The sequence below is a fragment of the Chaetodon auriga genome, chromosome 20, assembly GCF_051107435.1.
Source record: "Chaetodon auriga isolate fChaAug3 chromosome 20, fChaAug3.hap1, whole genome shotgun sequence".
In the NCBI taxonomy this organism is placed as follows: domain Eukaryota; kingdom Metazoa; phylum Chordata; class Actinopteri; order Chaetodontiformes; family Chaetodontidae; genus Chaetodon; species Chaetodon auriga.
Genome location: NC_135093.1, coordinates 2,000,883 through 2,015,359, shown reverse-complemented (window position 1 = coordinate 2,015,359; position 14,477 = coordinate 2,000,883). Strand labels below are relative to the sequence as shown.

At 44.7% G+C, this 14,477-nt stretch overlaps 1 protein-coding gene across 4 annotated transcripts in view; it reads right to left on the bottom strand.

Moving 5' to 3' along the window:
• Positions 1 to 14,477, bottom strand: part of grid1b (glutamate receptor, ionotropic, delta 1b) — a 410,627-nt gene that overhangs the window by 284,088 nt on the left and 112,062 nt on the right. The gene's annotated exons all lie outside the window — the stretch shown is intronic.

Genomic DNA, 14,477 nt, shown 5'->3' with positions numbered 1-14,477 from the left:
CTTCTTTAATTAAAGGGCCCAAAAACTAAATGTGGATGCTCTTCAAACTGGTCCTGAATCAGTAGAAGGTTTGTAAACATTAAGTCATGGAAAGTCTTCAGGAACCACCTTTGATTAATAAAAGTAAACAAGAGATAATTAATATGTAATAACTTTGATGCTAATTAAACCTGCATTCCTGCATGAATGTAAAACACATTTAATTTCCTCTTGCGACTTAATTACTCTTCTTCCTCTCTAAGTCTGTACCACAGTGGTGCTGAAGCCAATGGGGATTAGAATTAGGGGCTAAATTGACCGTCCAGAGTCCAGCGACTTCAGCAGAGGGCTCGCGGTGCCACTCCAGAGCCAGTGCCAGACCAATTAGAGGCCGAGAGGAGAGTCGTTCCCCGACGTTGGGGAGGTTGCTTTGGTTTTAATTACACAGTAAAATGATCCTGAACGTCCCTTAAGAGAGGCTCTGCGGTGTCACGGTGTTGGAGGCTCGCTGGCCTATGAGCAGCACTTTATACCCAACAAGGCGAGGAGGAGGAGGAGGAGGAGGAACTGAGGAGTTGCTGATTCTCCATTTAGACTTAATGGGTAAAGATGTCACCGAGGACACATTACACATTTGTTTTATCTACTTAACCTTTATTTAACTGGCTCGTCCTACCGAGATTAATGTCTTGTTCAAGGGAGACTGAATGAGGCCAAGAGAGCAGCACCAAGACAAGCAATAGAGCTGAAGACAGGCAATAAAGAAAAATGCACAACAGCAAAACTACAGATCAGAGGCTGAGATTTAAGCTGCGTTCACACCTGCAGTTCAACCAGTGCAGGAAACAGTCCATACGGTTATTCTGCGGCTGCGTTTGAAAGGGACGGTCCAATCCAGAGCTTCTGTGCTGACGCCAGAACAGAACGTACCTGACTGAGAGTGTGCGGAGCTGTTACAGTTTGTTTATTTATCAGTGAACAGAAATTTCATCAAATCTTCATCCCTGACGAACAAGACCATTCTAAATCACTGAATGGATGATCGGCATGAGAGCTCTCCACTCTCCTGGAAGCTTTGTGGGTGTAATTATACCAAATATCAGATGTCAGGTGGTCACAGTGCTCCAATTATGAACCTCATCTGCCTCCGAACGTAACACCACATCCTGTCCGATGGGAAATCTTTGATTTGTTCGGTACAATATCTCAATGTCTTAAACGCCTCCTGCTAGCAATCAGAGTAAAAACCCGCCACTTTCCCATTTCAGTCTCCATCGCCAGCTTGTGTTTGGATGCTGTCTCCATAGCAACCCGCAGGTCCATCCCGCTCCAACCGTTTATCTTGTGAATCGCCTGACGCTCATTCCTGAAAGCCTTTTCTCGGGCCTTTCAGCTCCAATCTCCCACCACAGCCGATCCCTGAGCTCTGGCGACATTATTGCTAAGCCTCTCTCTTAATGCCTCAAAGAAGCTGGAATCAAAAGTACAGCAGCCATCGAGGGGCCGCTGTGACCTTCAAGGTCTCCTCAGAGAGCGGGAACGCCGTGAGGTTTTCACTTCACTGACTGAGCTGATTAGAAAACAAATGGTGGGATACAAGTTCTATTAGTTGGGTGCTTAGGAGGAGCCACATGAGGAGAGGCAGGAGAAGCACGCTAACAAGGGTTAATACCTTCATCTGGTACCAACACCATTAGACTCACAGAAAGGGTGTGTTTCCACAAGTGTTTGAAGTGTTTGTGCTCTTTAATGCTTGCATGTGTGGAAAAAGCTCTCACATCACAGATGATGATGATGTCAGATGCCAGAAACGACACTAAAACACAAGTTTTGCTGGTCAAATGTGGGCTGAGAGACTCGTACAGCGTGTGTTGACTGCTCTGCAGGTGGCTGGACTGTAATGGTCAGAGGCCCAAATACTACAGACCCCTCACAGTTCCAGGTGTACTGCTGAACAGAGACCAGCAGAAACTATTGGTTCATTTGAAGAAAGAACGTCCATAGAGACCAAAAGAAGAAGACAGGCACGTGAGAGAAATGACGAAGCTGTTTCACGTCACATTTGAACCGCCTGTGCACACTGACAGAGAAGCTCCTTGTGTCACCCACAAACATGCCTCTGCAGCCAGACGGCTCGAAAACAGCAACAAGACGAGACATTACAAATGTCACAACAAATGTCTGCCTCGGTCGTACAGCGACGGTGCCATACAATGAATTATTCAAAGTGCTGCTATTAAAAATTTTAATTAGCCTTCGCTGGAATGAGTCCTCCCACCGAGGGTAATCTGGGCAACCTTTGTTCAGACAGATGGCTGCAGTAAATTGCTGCTTACAGTTTGGGATTTCTACATTTTTAAGCATGTATGCAAAATGATTAACATTAGAAAACACCAAGTCTCTGTCTGTGGAAGACTTTGTGGAGACTAACACAGTTGTTTGAGATGTTGGAAAGAAAAGTGTTGGGTCAGGTCATCCCTCCATCTGTCGCTCCAGATTTGGGAAAAGGCCAGGTGTAATATTTTGCAACTGTCAACCCTCAGAACGCTGAGTCATGTTGACTCACCTCTTTCTCCGCCGCTAATCTGTTTTAATAGCTATTCAAAAAGCATAAACAGCCATTAGATTCAGCGTTTTAAGTAGCAGCTCTGTGAACAGTAAGCAACGTCTGCTGGTAAATCTCTGCACTGTGCTGTGTGTAATTAATATCTGCTCTTTGCCACCCGTACAGTCTTATCTAAATGCAATAAAGTTCCAGTCTGCATATTTACACATCCCACAGCCGATTAGATTCTGCTGAATTACTTTTATCGCATTCAATATATCTTGTTCTTTTTGTCCCTGGTCAGATCCAATTACCAAACACGTCTGGTTAAACAACTTTCACATGTCGTCTGCCATGAAAGCATTAAAGAGCTGCCGTTTTCCATTGGCGTTGAGTTAAAGGAAGTCCGTACCGAGCTTTAATATTCAGCATGTTCAAGCGTTCTGTCTGAGCTGCCGTGTTTAAAATCCATATCCGCTTTATCAGTACCCAGATATGCTTTTACTCCGGCTATAAAAATCTGGATAAGGCACTGGAGGCATGATACTATCTGACAAAGCGATGCATGTAAATGTCATCCCATTTCCTGTTGGTTTTATATATTATCAGCTATTTCAGACAAGCCATTACAGTTGATTCTCTGCAATTCTTCTCAGTTGTGCACAAAGTATCGGTCTGACTTCCTCCGTCGTGACAAATCTTTGTCTTCTTGGCCGTGCAGACTGCAGACAGCTTCGCTGAGATGATTTCTTATGAGATGCAATAAAATCTGAGATGCAGGTCATGTTCCAGAGTTCGAATTAGATTATGTTTTGCAGCTAAGAGTCAAACTGGTTCAGATCAGCAACTTTCTGGGCAGCTTTTTGCTTATTATTTTCTAGTAGGAGGATGTAAAAGGCTATTTCACTCAGATTATTCCGGGTGCAGATAAACAACCCTTCTGACCAGCGTCAGCATGTGAGGACGAAACCTGATGCAGCAACAAAGGGAATAAAAGGGCGGGCGTGTAAAGCAGTCACCAGCGTGTCTCTGTGTCGTAAAGCAAACGGACAAACAACGCAGCCAGGTTAGCTGTCTTAAGCACACACACACACATCGACCACATTTGCCACACAATTATCAAAGCGTCCCAGCAGCGAGTCTCACGCAGCTTGTTAGACGTTAACGGCGACAGGCTCTCCATCTCGCTCACTGGCCGCGGAGGACGAATCAAAGGCGATCCATCACGCAGACTCTTACAGTGAGGTGAGCTGTGCACAAATCAATATTGATGCGCTCTGATTTACACACCGACGCCACGTGAAATATCTATTGTGACGCCCATATCATCGCGATCGATAATCATTTCACTGAGTGACCCGCTCGGAGGGAGACGAGGAGACGTCGAGCAGGAGACGAGCATAAAAGCCCAAACATGCAGGCAGCCGGCTGCTACCACTGACGTCCATCTTAAATTATGTGGATGAAAATGTTAGTGATGATGACGTTTTGATTATAGCTCCACTGTCGAGCTGTTTTACCTCCAGTTCCCAGGAATCCTTCCCCATGTCTGCAGCCCCGTTAGCAGCTCTGTGAGGCTCCCAGTAAAGTAAACTGTTTATTAAAGTTGAGGTCTAAAATTTGTTTTCTCTGGCCAGAGGGCGATGTCACAGTAAAGATCTTTGGTAAGCTATAAGAGAAGGGTTTATTACACAAACGTGCCCAGAGAGCGCGTGGCTGCTGCTACATCGTTTATGAGGATGAGGATGGCCTGAGCAGAGAGGTCGGCATGTTCGCTCACTCGGGTGAGCAAAGACATGAAAAATAAGCTGGAGAGCTGTACAAAACACATTATCTGAACACTTAGGCATGAACCTATTAGAATATTCATGGGACTGCTTCTATTTTCTGTTGTGTTTTAACAAGCAAAACTCAGAATCTACAGCTGAGGCTGATGGGGACGTCTTTATGTTATATTATCAGTGTTAAAGGTCATTTTCATAAACAAAAAGCATGAAAGTCTCCAAATGTCATGTCAATCCAAAGCGATCAGCCACCGAGCTCCTGTGGGCTGAGGAGCTCAACAAGCTCTGAGCAAAGATGAACAAATCATCAACATACAGCAACACAGAAACTCTTTGACACAATGAAAAACTACGACTTGAAAGGTTGAAGGTCAGACTGCATCAGAGCTCAGTTCACTGTGTTTTCATACTCAAGGGTTCACTTGAGTCTAAACGTCTTTATACAGAGTTAGCTTCTATTTCAAAAGCATCTGAATTGAAAGTTAATGACATAATCAGCATTTCATCGCAGTGTGGAAATGTTGGAGACATTCACTGAACTCTGGAACCTCTGAGCTTTTCAGAAAGAAAGACGAAGCACGTACAGTCTATGTTTTGATCATCTGGACTGAAACAAACTGCAGAGGTTCAACAAGAACAAAGCATCAAGAAATATTTTCAATGTGTGGAAAACCAATACAGGCATGGTGGAAAGACAGGAAGCAGGGAAGAAGCTGCACAGAGAACGAGAGAGTGAGAGGAAGTGGAGGTTCAACATTAGGATGGATGATGAACTGCAGCACAGCACACACTGGAGAAAGAGGCCACAGAGACAAAACAAGAAAGACAACATGAAAGGAGGAAAAAAAGCTCAGTGATGGAGAGACTGGAGAGCGGACAACAGACGGAGTGAATCAGCAGGATTTCAAGAGCCTGAAATAAAACCTGAGAAGTAAAAGAAGAACAGAGCAGTGACAGATATGATGGGCGAGGACCAAGGAGTTTTCATCAAGCACCTCACGGCGGGGGATTTCCATCAGAGCTGCCGGTGTGTCGCCGCCATCAGGTCATCAATCTCTCCCTCTCTCTCTACAAACCTCCCTCGGCCCGTTTCTACCCAGCTTCTCCTCCTTTGACGAACAGCACTCCCTCCCTCCCTCTTCCATCCCCTGGTCTCTCTCTCGGTCATGTGAGCCTATAAACCCCTTCAGTTTGATGAGGCCTGATGCCGGATTGATTTTCAGATGGAGGGAGTTAATTTTAGATGGCCATCAGGGGGCCCCCATCCAGTCTGAGAAAACGCCAGAGAGCAGTAAACGACAGGGAGTGACACTTATGTAGGCTGGTGGATCATGGGGAGAGTTAATAATTTCTGATGGCTCCCATGGTGCAGTTGACCTCCCAGGATGCATCAGGATAAATGTGATTTGTTGCTTGGTGACAATGATGTGCCACCTCTGAAGATGGGGCCAGAAGAAAAGAAAAAACACCAGTAATTTGCGTGCTCGAGTGAGCCGCGGCCTCCAGCGGCTCGACGTGCAGGACGACACGTCTGCTTTACAGTCGTCTCAGCAGACGAGGAGGTAAAGAACGGAGGGAAATCAGACGCAGCTGCTGCAGTTATTAACAAGCCTGGTGTTTGCCTCAAATTGTTGGGGGAAAGCCCCAGAGCACGGTGGAAAATTACCAGCGATCCACCCGCCAAACTCAGCCTGTGTCAGCACTCCAGTGCCTGATTTGTGCGTCCAGTTAGCTGGAAGAATTTATCAAGCAGCTGGAGCGTTTTGAGCTTTTCCCGCCGCGGCGTTCATCTTTTTGTATCGTCTTCGGTTCATCACTCCACACGATGGTTCTGTATCTGATACCATGTGTTCCTCAAGGCTTTTGTTCTGCAGTCTGTCAGTGTGGGAGTCATTTTTTCTCTCTCTTGTTTATTTTAGTCAGGCAGGTAAATCGGTGCACTGTGGTTTCTTTGATGTGATTACAGTCATGAGTTAGAGTAGTTTGTCGTGTTGCCCTTCCTCCTGAAGCCTTGGTCCATCCATTTTGAAACGCACTGTAAACTCCACAGTTAAAACTCTGTCATCTGTCTCTGTGGCTGCGTGGGATTTGGACAAAATTTGTCTTTTTCATGTTGTGTCTTGTCCCCTTAGATGGATCATAACAAAAGTCTTCACAGATTATCACTGACAGCTTTAAAGCTCGCATGTGTGGGATTTCAGGGATCTACTGGCAGAAATTGAATCTAATATTCATAAGTAAGTTTCATCAGTGTATCATCACCTGAAAATAAGAAGCGTTGCATTTTAGTTACCTCATCTTATATCTACATAAGGAGCAGGTCCTCCTCCACAGAGTCCATTATGTTGCATTGCCATGTTAAGGGCAGCCATGTTTTGGTCCAATTCTCTTTCAAAAGAAAAAGAACTCAGCATCTCCTGTCCAATGAAAAAACGTTTCCAAACACCAGTGAGCCTCCAGTCATATGTTCCTTCAAGAACCACTCAACTAACAGTTGTAGGGGGGCGTAAGGAGTTAATCCATGTGTCACATTCAAACCACCACTTACTGCTGTCGACATGTTGCTAACACCTGCGAATGAGGAATTATCAACAATCCATCACCTGCTTCTGCTGCTGCACTGAAAACCCAGCAAGTCATTCCTCAGCCAATAATCGTATTACTGTTATTCATATAATTAATCATCATCTGTTAAAACCTGAGTGTGATTAGCTGATGGTGGCGAGCTTGCTATTAAAGCTTGTGCTGAATAATAACAGTAGAAATCCAATAAAGCCAAAGTGGATGATTGGCGTTCCAATCACTCTTCCTGCCTTGGGCCACGGGGACATTAATCTCTTGGTTCACACTGTGGGATTTTAACAAGGGATTCCCAACATGGAGCTTGGGTAAAGGTCCCCCACGGAATAGTTTCTACACAGCGCACATCCTTTAATCCAAATCACCGGGAAGCAGCAGGAGGAAAAGTATTTACAACACGGGAGATCCCAGCAGGAATCAAACCTTTAACCGCACTAATATCAATGCCAAACACTGTTCATTCATCTCTGGAGAAGACAGAAGCTTTCAACATGACGGGGTAACAGTACCGGGGTATGACACATGGTACAAGTATCAGTGGGACTGTGTGTGATTGACTGCAGGAAGTCAACATACTTTCAGATACAGTACACTGATGTACTCTCATGGTACCAGTGCCAGCTGACGCCATCTGGAAAAAGCATTATGAGTATTTTCCAATAAAGTTTTTTAACCTGTTGTAAAACTGGCATTTTGTCAACATTAAAAAAAAATACAAATCAAATTTGCATTCATCCACCTCTCAGTACTTCCCGGCTCTCCCAATCTGTCTGCGCTACTTTAAATAAGATCATTCTCAACAAAATTTCCCCAAACAGTTGGTTGTGTACTTTTCAGCAAACACATCTCAAACAGGAGGAAATGGTGCGTTTGTTGGGGATTATTTTCAGCAGCAGATGAATCCACATTTGGTGCTCTGCTGAGTGTTTGTGGCAGCAGGAAGGTGTGTGTGGGACTGAGTCAAAACAAACTACAGTGTGTGTTCATGGAGACGAAGGAACATGTGTGGCTCACTGATGTGTTTTTAATAGTTTCTGGACCACAGTGGAGCTCTGTGGCTCAGAGGAATCGCTTCATCAGAAGGACACACACATTGCTGGGTTTGGTTTTCGTTTAGAAAACACCGACCTGAGAAGTTAGTGGGTTGAAGCTGCATTAACATCATAATCAGAAGAAACTTTTTTACTATTGCTTTGAGACGTCAGTGGCTTGAAATCCGCCGCTCCTCGTGGTCAAACCTCAAACATCACACAACCTGACTTCTTCACCCCAAAACAAAACAGCAGCTGAGAGTGGCTTCCATTCACGCAGAGGGAGAAAAGTGAGAACGGCAGGCGCCAACTCTGGACTACGGATTGAGACTTTAAGAGTCTTACTGGCACCCTGCTTATCTCCAACCTAATCCAATTACAATAACCAACAGCCCAGTCATAAGGCTGTCAGGACTGTAAGCCTATTACAATAGATCCTGCTCCCTCAGATTGGTGTGTGTGTGTGTGTGTGTGTGTGTGTGGGGGGGGGGGGGGGCTGGATGGGTGGGATAGGGAAAGAGCGATTGAGAAAAAGAGAAACAGAGAGTAATTGGCTTTTGATGAGAGGGAGAATAGTATGAATGAGTCAGTGAGAAAGGCAAACAAAGATGTGGACATGAGAAAAGAGGCAGAAACGCAGAGCAGAGCATCAATGCAGCTTTAGACAAGAGAGAAAATGACTGGCGGGAATCGTCCTGCCCCCTGAGCCACATTTAATTCAGGACAGTTTGCTCTTCGCAGCTGTCGGCCATCGTTCCTCCACAGATCGAAACACTAGCATTTGAGGCTGCAGTGGTGGGCAGGCAGCTTCAGCCCCACTCTGCTGGTACCCACAGGTAATGAGCTGAAACTCATTACTCCGCCACTATTCCCTGCTGGCTCTGAGAATTGGATATACAACAAATGCTTGGTTTTGCATTTACTGCGGCGTCCCTCAGGGTTCAATTCTAGGTCCGCTTTCACTTCATATTCTCCATCTCATGGTGAATTGTCAAATTTGTATTTCGGTTTTGGACAACAGTCCACCTTCCCTGAACTGTAGCTGTTAGTGCTTTGGATTACAACTGAAATCACTGGTCAATTAATCGACTGGTTAACGAACAGACAAAGAATTGGCAACAGATATTTGCTTTATAGTATTTTGTCAAACAAAAATGGGCAGAATTTATTGTTCATGACAGTAAAAATGTATCAGGTTTTTGGGTTGATAGTCAGAAAAAACTATGTATATGTCAACTAATGCTATGGGAAACTGAAAGGCCCTTTTTTCTATTTTATAGGTGAAAAAAGAAGCTGATGAAGAGTGAAAATATGGTTGCAGCTCTATTTTATTTGTTTTCCTGCATTGATTTCAGACACAGCAGTGAATGAATGAGAATCTGAGAATCTAAAGATCTTCTTTTCCACTAGCTGCTTTATATACACACATACATCAATCACACAAAAGAAGCTGGACTTCAGTCATACCACAAACTGCTTTGCAGACACTTTCGGTCGGTATCACAGAGAGTACTGAGGATCAATACAATGCCCTTGTGGATACCATACATTGGATCCCTGGTTGGTTTTACATCCACTGCGATGTCCCTCATGGTTCACTTCTAATATGTTCAGCTTCACATTGTCGTCCTCTTTCCCCCAATGATGCGTTCGAGTCCTCTCAATGTGTTGTTACAGCAATGCTACATGTAATTTCACGCAGACCTACAAATCAAAGCTTTAAAACGCTCGATCATTTGTTTCACCTCTTGTGCACAGAATCATTTTTTAAGCTGCTTTGTGTTGCTTGTTTTTTGTAAAACACACTGACAGTTTTCAGTAATAGAGTTCTATAAATAAACTGCAGCTGATGTGAGAGAAAGAGAACAAGGCAAAGGCAGATAGAGGAGGACTGAGTATGAGTGGCACAGACAGAGCGACAGGCAGCCTAACACACACACACACACACACACACACACACACACACACACACACACTCTAATCCTGGTTGACAATCTTATCCCCAGACCTCTTAGAGACCCTCCATCACACAGAAGCTACATCAGAAAGCTGTCAACCATCAACATACCAATTTCAGGGCAGGGATGCTCGTTCTCACACACACACACACACACACACACACACACACACACACACACACACACACACACACACACACAGTATAAACATGTGCCACACAATGCATCAAAGCCTGGACACACTGACACAAACACCACTACCTGAACACAAACACAGAGAAATAACTCCCTGAAAGTGAAATACACACCTTATGGAGAGCGACACATTTACACAAACACACACACACACACACACACACACACACACACACACACACACACACAGAGAGGCTAATAGCATACAATCAAGCCTATCAAGGTCCCCCCACAGAGAGGAGCTGTCACTTCAAACCGTCCCATGTGATGAAGCCGTGTGGATGACAGTACTTTCAGGAGGACGGCCCGTCGTTCCGACCGCCCGTTACTCTGAAACCCCAATCGTCCGAAAAGTGTCCCATTTGTCCGACAGCCTGTTATCCTGAAACAAAGGCCCGGCGCTCCAATAACTCTTACTCTCCCTGCGTTATTTACTTTCCCACCCGTATTCCACGAAGACACACCCTGCGCTGCCTCTGATTGGCTGGTGTTCGTTGCTCGGATAGGGTTCGATGGCTCAGAGCCAATCAGAGGCAGAGTGAGGATGGGTTCTTGCGAATGAGGGTGGGAAAGTCGATAACGCAGGGAGAGCGTGTATTTTCGGAGCAATGGGCTGATGAGGTTTTGGAAAAATGGGCCACCCAAACAATAGCATGGCACCCATTTCAGCACTCAAGGTATCCTGAAATAAACAGGTGTGAAGCTGCCCAATCCCATCCCATAATGCACTTGTGGATAGCCTGAGCCATTCTGTGTCATCTAGTTAATGACCTCTCTTAGCTGTGCAGGTATTCTGTGGATGTGTTAAGCGATGCCGAGAGAAAAAGGTTGGCTGTGATGTCTAGAAGCTCATCTTCACCCAAAGATAACTTGTTTGATCCTTCAGTAATTACAGTTTTTGTAAAAAGCTGTTGGTTGCTGTTGTTTTTGTCAGTCTGCAGCTCTAAAATCATCTCATTGAAGTGAACTAGACCGTGAACAACGTGTTAATACTGAGTAAAGATACAAGAATTTGTAGTTTTTTAGCCACTATATTTCTGTCTGTGCAGTTTGTGGTCATGCATTGATTTTCTGTTTATTTTGCACAAGCTTTGGTTTCTCATGGGGACACTTTACGTCATATGCTTCAATTTTCATGCACAAGTAACGTGAAAGTCCGATGATGTTCACAACAATTCAAGAGAGGCAAAGCTCAATTTTAGCTCAATCGTTTCTACTTTATTACTTCCTGGAAATTTCTGGTTGAAGTTAGCTTTGAAATCTGCATTTATTATCTTTGGCCACTTGGGGGCAGCGCAACAAATACAGCATTGCTGAAACCGCAGAGCTGGATGCACGCCATGAAATGTTTCCACGTCATGTGATTGAACCTGCTCGTTAGACGTGTGGACTCCCAGCTGCAGGGACACAGAGAGGTTTTTTGGGCTCCTCATCAGCAGGTCGGGGCATATTTCTCAGCAGGGATGCAAAAATCAGGCCAACGCTGGAAATATCTGCTCTCCACATGCAGGTTTGGGGTCTCTGCTGATAATTACAGTCCTCAGACACACCACGCAGCGTTACCTTCTACCTGTGAGGTAAACGATTTTCACTGCATAACGTGACGTTTAAGGGACTGCAGGTAACTCCAACACTTTATTGATGGTGTCATAAAACTCATAAACTACAGTGACAGTGTTTTATAGACTGAGCAACTTCAGATATTTACATTTTTTCTCTGTTTAGGAAGAGCCAATATGCAGGATGTAGATTAAATTATGAGCTACTTTACAGAAATTCAAATTATGAGACGCAGCGTTCCGTCTTCGATAAGCAGAAGTTTATTTCTCTGCACAGAAGCTTTGTGGTTGAATCAGAGGCTTTAATTTAGGCTGCATTCATTTGCTGTTTAATTAGGCTGCAATTAGAAGAAAGGTGAAAACTGAAAACTTCAAATTATCCGTATACGTGTGTCATTTTGGAAATGAGCTCTTTTTTGTACCCTGTGGAGTGCTGGGATCACCCGCTAATTAGGCATCCCGATAAGCTAAATCAATGCTAATGGTCTGAGTGATTGGTGAAATGAGCTGCAGTTATGAAGCGGGAGTTATGCAAAACCTCAGGGATGTCGACGTTTTTTTGGATTATTTTCTTTGCACTTTAACATGCCACAGTTAGTATTGCTCGAGAAGCAGTGAAACGTCCCCAAAGATATTTTCACGTGCTCCACAGATCAAATCCAGGACGATTTCTTCAAACCTTGAGAGGCAGAATTATTATTTCCACAAATATGCTGGTTCGACCAAAATGGAGTTTAACTGACACTTCTCTGTCGATACGTTGATAACCGCTTTCCTCACTCGTGGCTTCTTCACACAGCTCTGATCGAGCTAGTGATCCTAAACTGTCCGTCTGAGACATCCAGCGGATCTGATGGTTATTCCAACATGGCGGAAGCGCACGTGGAAGAGATGGAAGCAAAACTTGTTGTGTTCTGATAAAATCTGTGCCTGCTCAAACTGTGATTCACCCCAAAGCTCAGTCCTTAATAAACTTCTGAGGCACGGACTGGACTGTTGAGACGACACGGGCGGATTTACAGCTGAATCCAGAGAATCACGTTTGTGTGTTTGTGTGTGTGCGTTTGTGTAAAAAGTTCACTTCCTTCCTTGGAGTGTGTCCAAGCTTCCTATCGCTACAGTTTGGCTCTCGCCCCAGTCGGCCCAGTTTCCATCCCAACAACAGAACCGTGCAAGCATGAAAAAGTAGCATCAATTGGCTTTACTCTAAATTATTTCAATGCTTTATTTCCTGGATAGAAAAAAGGAACCTGTCTCCTGGCTCCAGTGGAACCAATTGGCTAAAACATAAGCACCTTTTATGTTATTGGAAGGGGGGCTGAGAGCTCACATTAAACTCAACGTTACCTCAGTCGCCCTCGGTCCCTTTGTCCAACACACACACGCACACACGCACACACACGCACACACACTGGCCTGACTGTCAGCCATCAGCTGGGCAAAGCGCTGTAGGACATTTGTACACTGCAGGACAGATCTCTGCATACTGCGCCATGCAAGCACACACTCTCACATGCGCACACACACTCACACACACGTCCCGACACACACAGCTGAAGCGGAAGAGATAACAGCTAAAACGACTGCAGTGAAAAGGTAATCAGGTCTGTTCAGCCATGCAGAATGTGGGAGAGAACTTCAGTCGGAAAGTTTGCGGTTTGATTTTCAGTCGCTGAGCCGAGCGTCCCTGATGGGAGGCGGAGGCCTGGACTTTAATCTGCCAAAAGTTACGTGCATAAACTCTGACATCTGCACGCAAACTACTAAAAGTATAAAGCACCAGTGCTGAAACAGTTGGTTGACTTTCTTGGAATTTCGTTGAAGGTAATTCATCAAATAAAAATAAATGAAAACGTGAAACGTTTGTCGTGTTCTGACGTGATCAGCAACTGCGAGACGTCAACTTGACAGCAGGAACTCTGAACTTGATTTTTTCTGCCATCTTACAATGAATCCATTCATCAACAGGCATTATGGATGATGCAAATAATCATTACTTGCAGCTCCACTAAAGACTGCACATGTCTGCTCTTCTAGTTCAGACTAACGTAACGTTGCTTCCAGTCAGCAGCTCCGTCACAGGAGTCTTCCCATCTCACTCTTTGGCATCTATTTCCAACAAGGTCTCAGCAATAGTACGGCAGCTTCTGCTGCAGTGAAGGCACCGACAGTCAGCTGTGATGAGCGCACGTCGCTCTACAGCAGACAAGCAACCGATGACAACGTTTAATGGAAAAAATAAAATCAGGAAATTGAAAGTCGGGCAGCAGCTCTGCTTCCACTTCGGTATATTCACGACTCCATACTGTATATGAAATGACACTTTATTCCTCCCAATGACAGGAAGCATTACTTCCTCTCATCCTTGCTTACTGCTCGTCACACACACACACACACACGTGTACACACACACACACAGTGTTTACCAAAATATGTTAAGCAGTCTATTTTCTGCAGCGTGAAACTGAAGCTCCCCTCTTAATGTGTCAAACTTCCCTTTTTTGTGCGTCCTGAAGTTTCTCTCTGAAGTTAACTTTGTCTCCCATCCGAAATTTAGAGCTTTGTCATTTGTAGTCTGTCAAAGAAAACAGCAACACACACACACACACACACACACGTACACACACACAGAGAAAACCTCTGACAGCATTCGAGTGCCTTTGTCAAGTACTGTCATAAACATTTGCAATGTTGGCAGCAGCTCCTGGCTTGAGGGATACTGTGTGTGCGTGCGTGTGTGCGTGTGTGTGTGTGTGTGCGTGCGTATGTGTGTGTGTGTGTGTGTGTGTGTGTGTGTGTGTGTTGTATGAGGATGTGTTCTGAATGACGAACGATGTGGTACACAC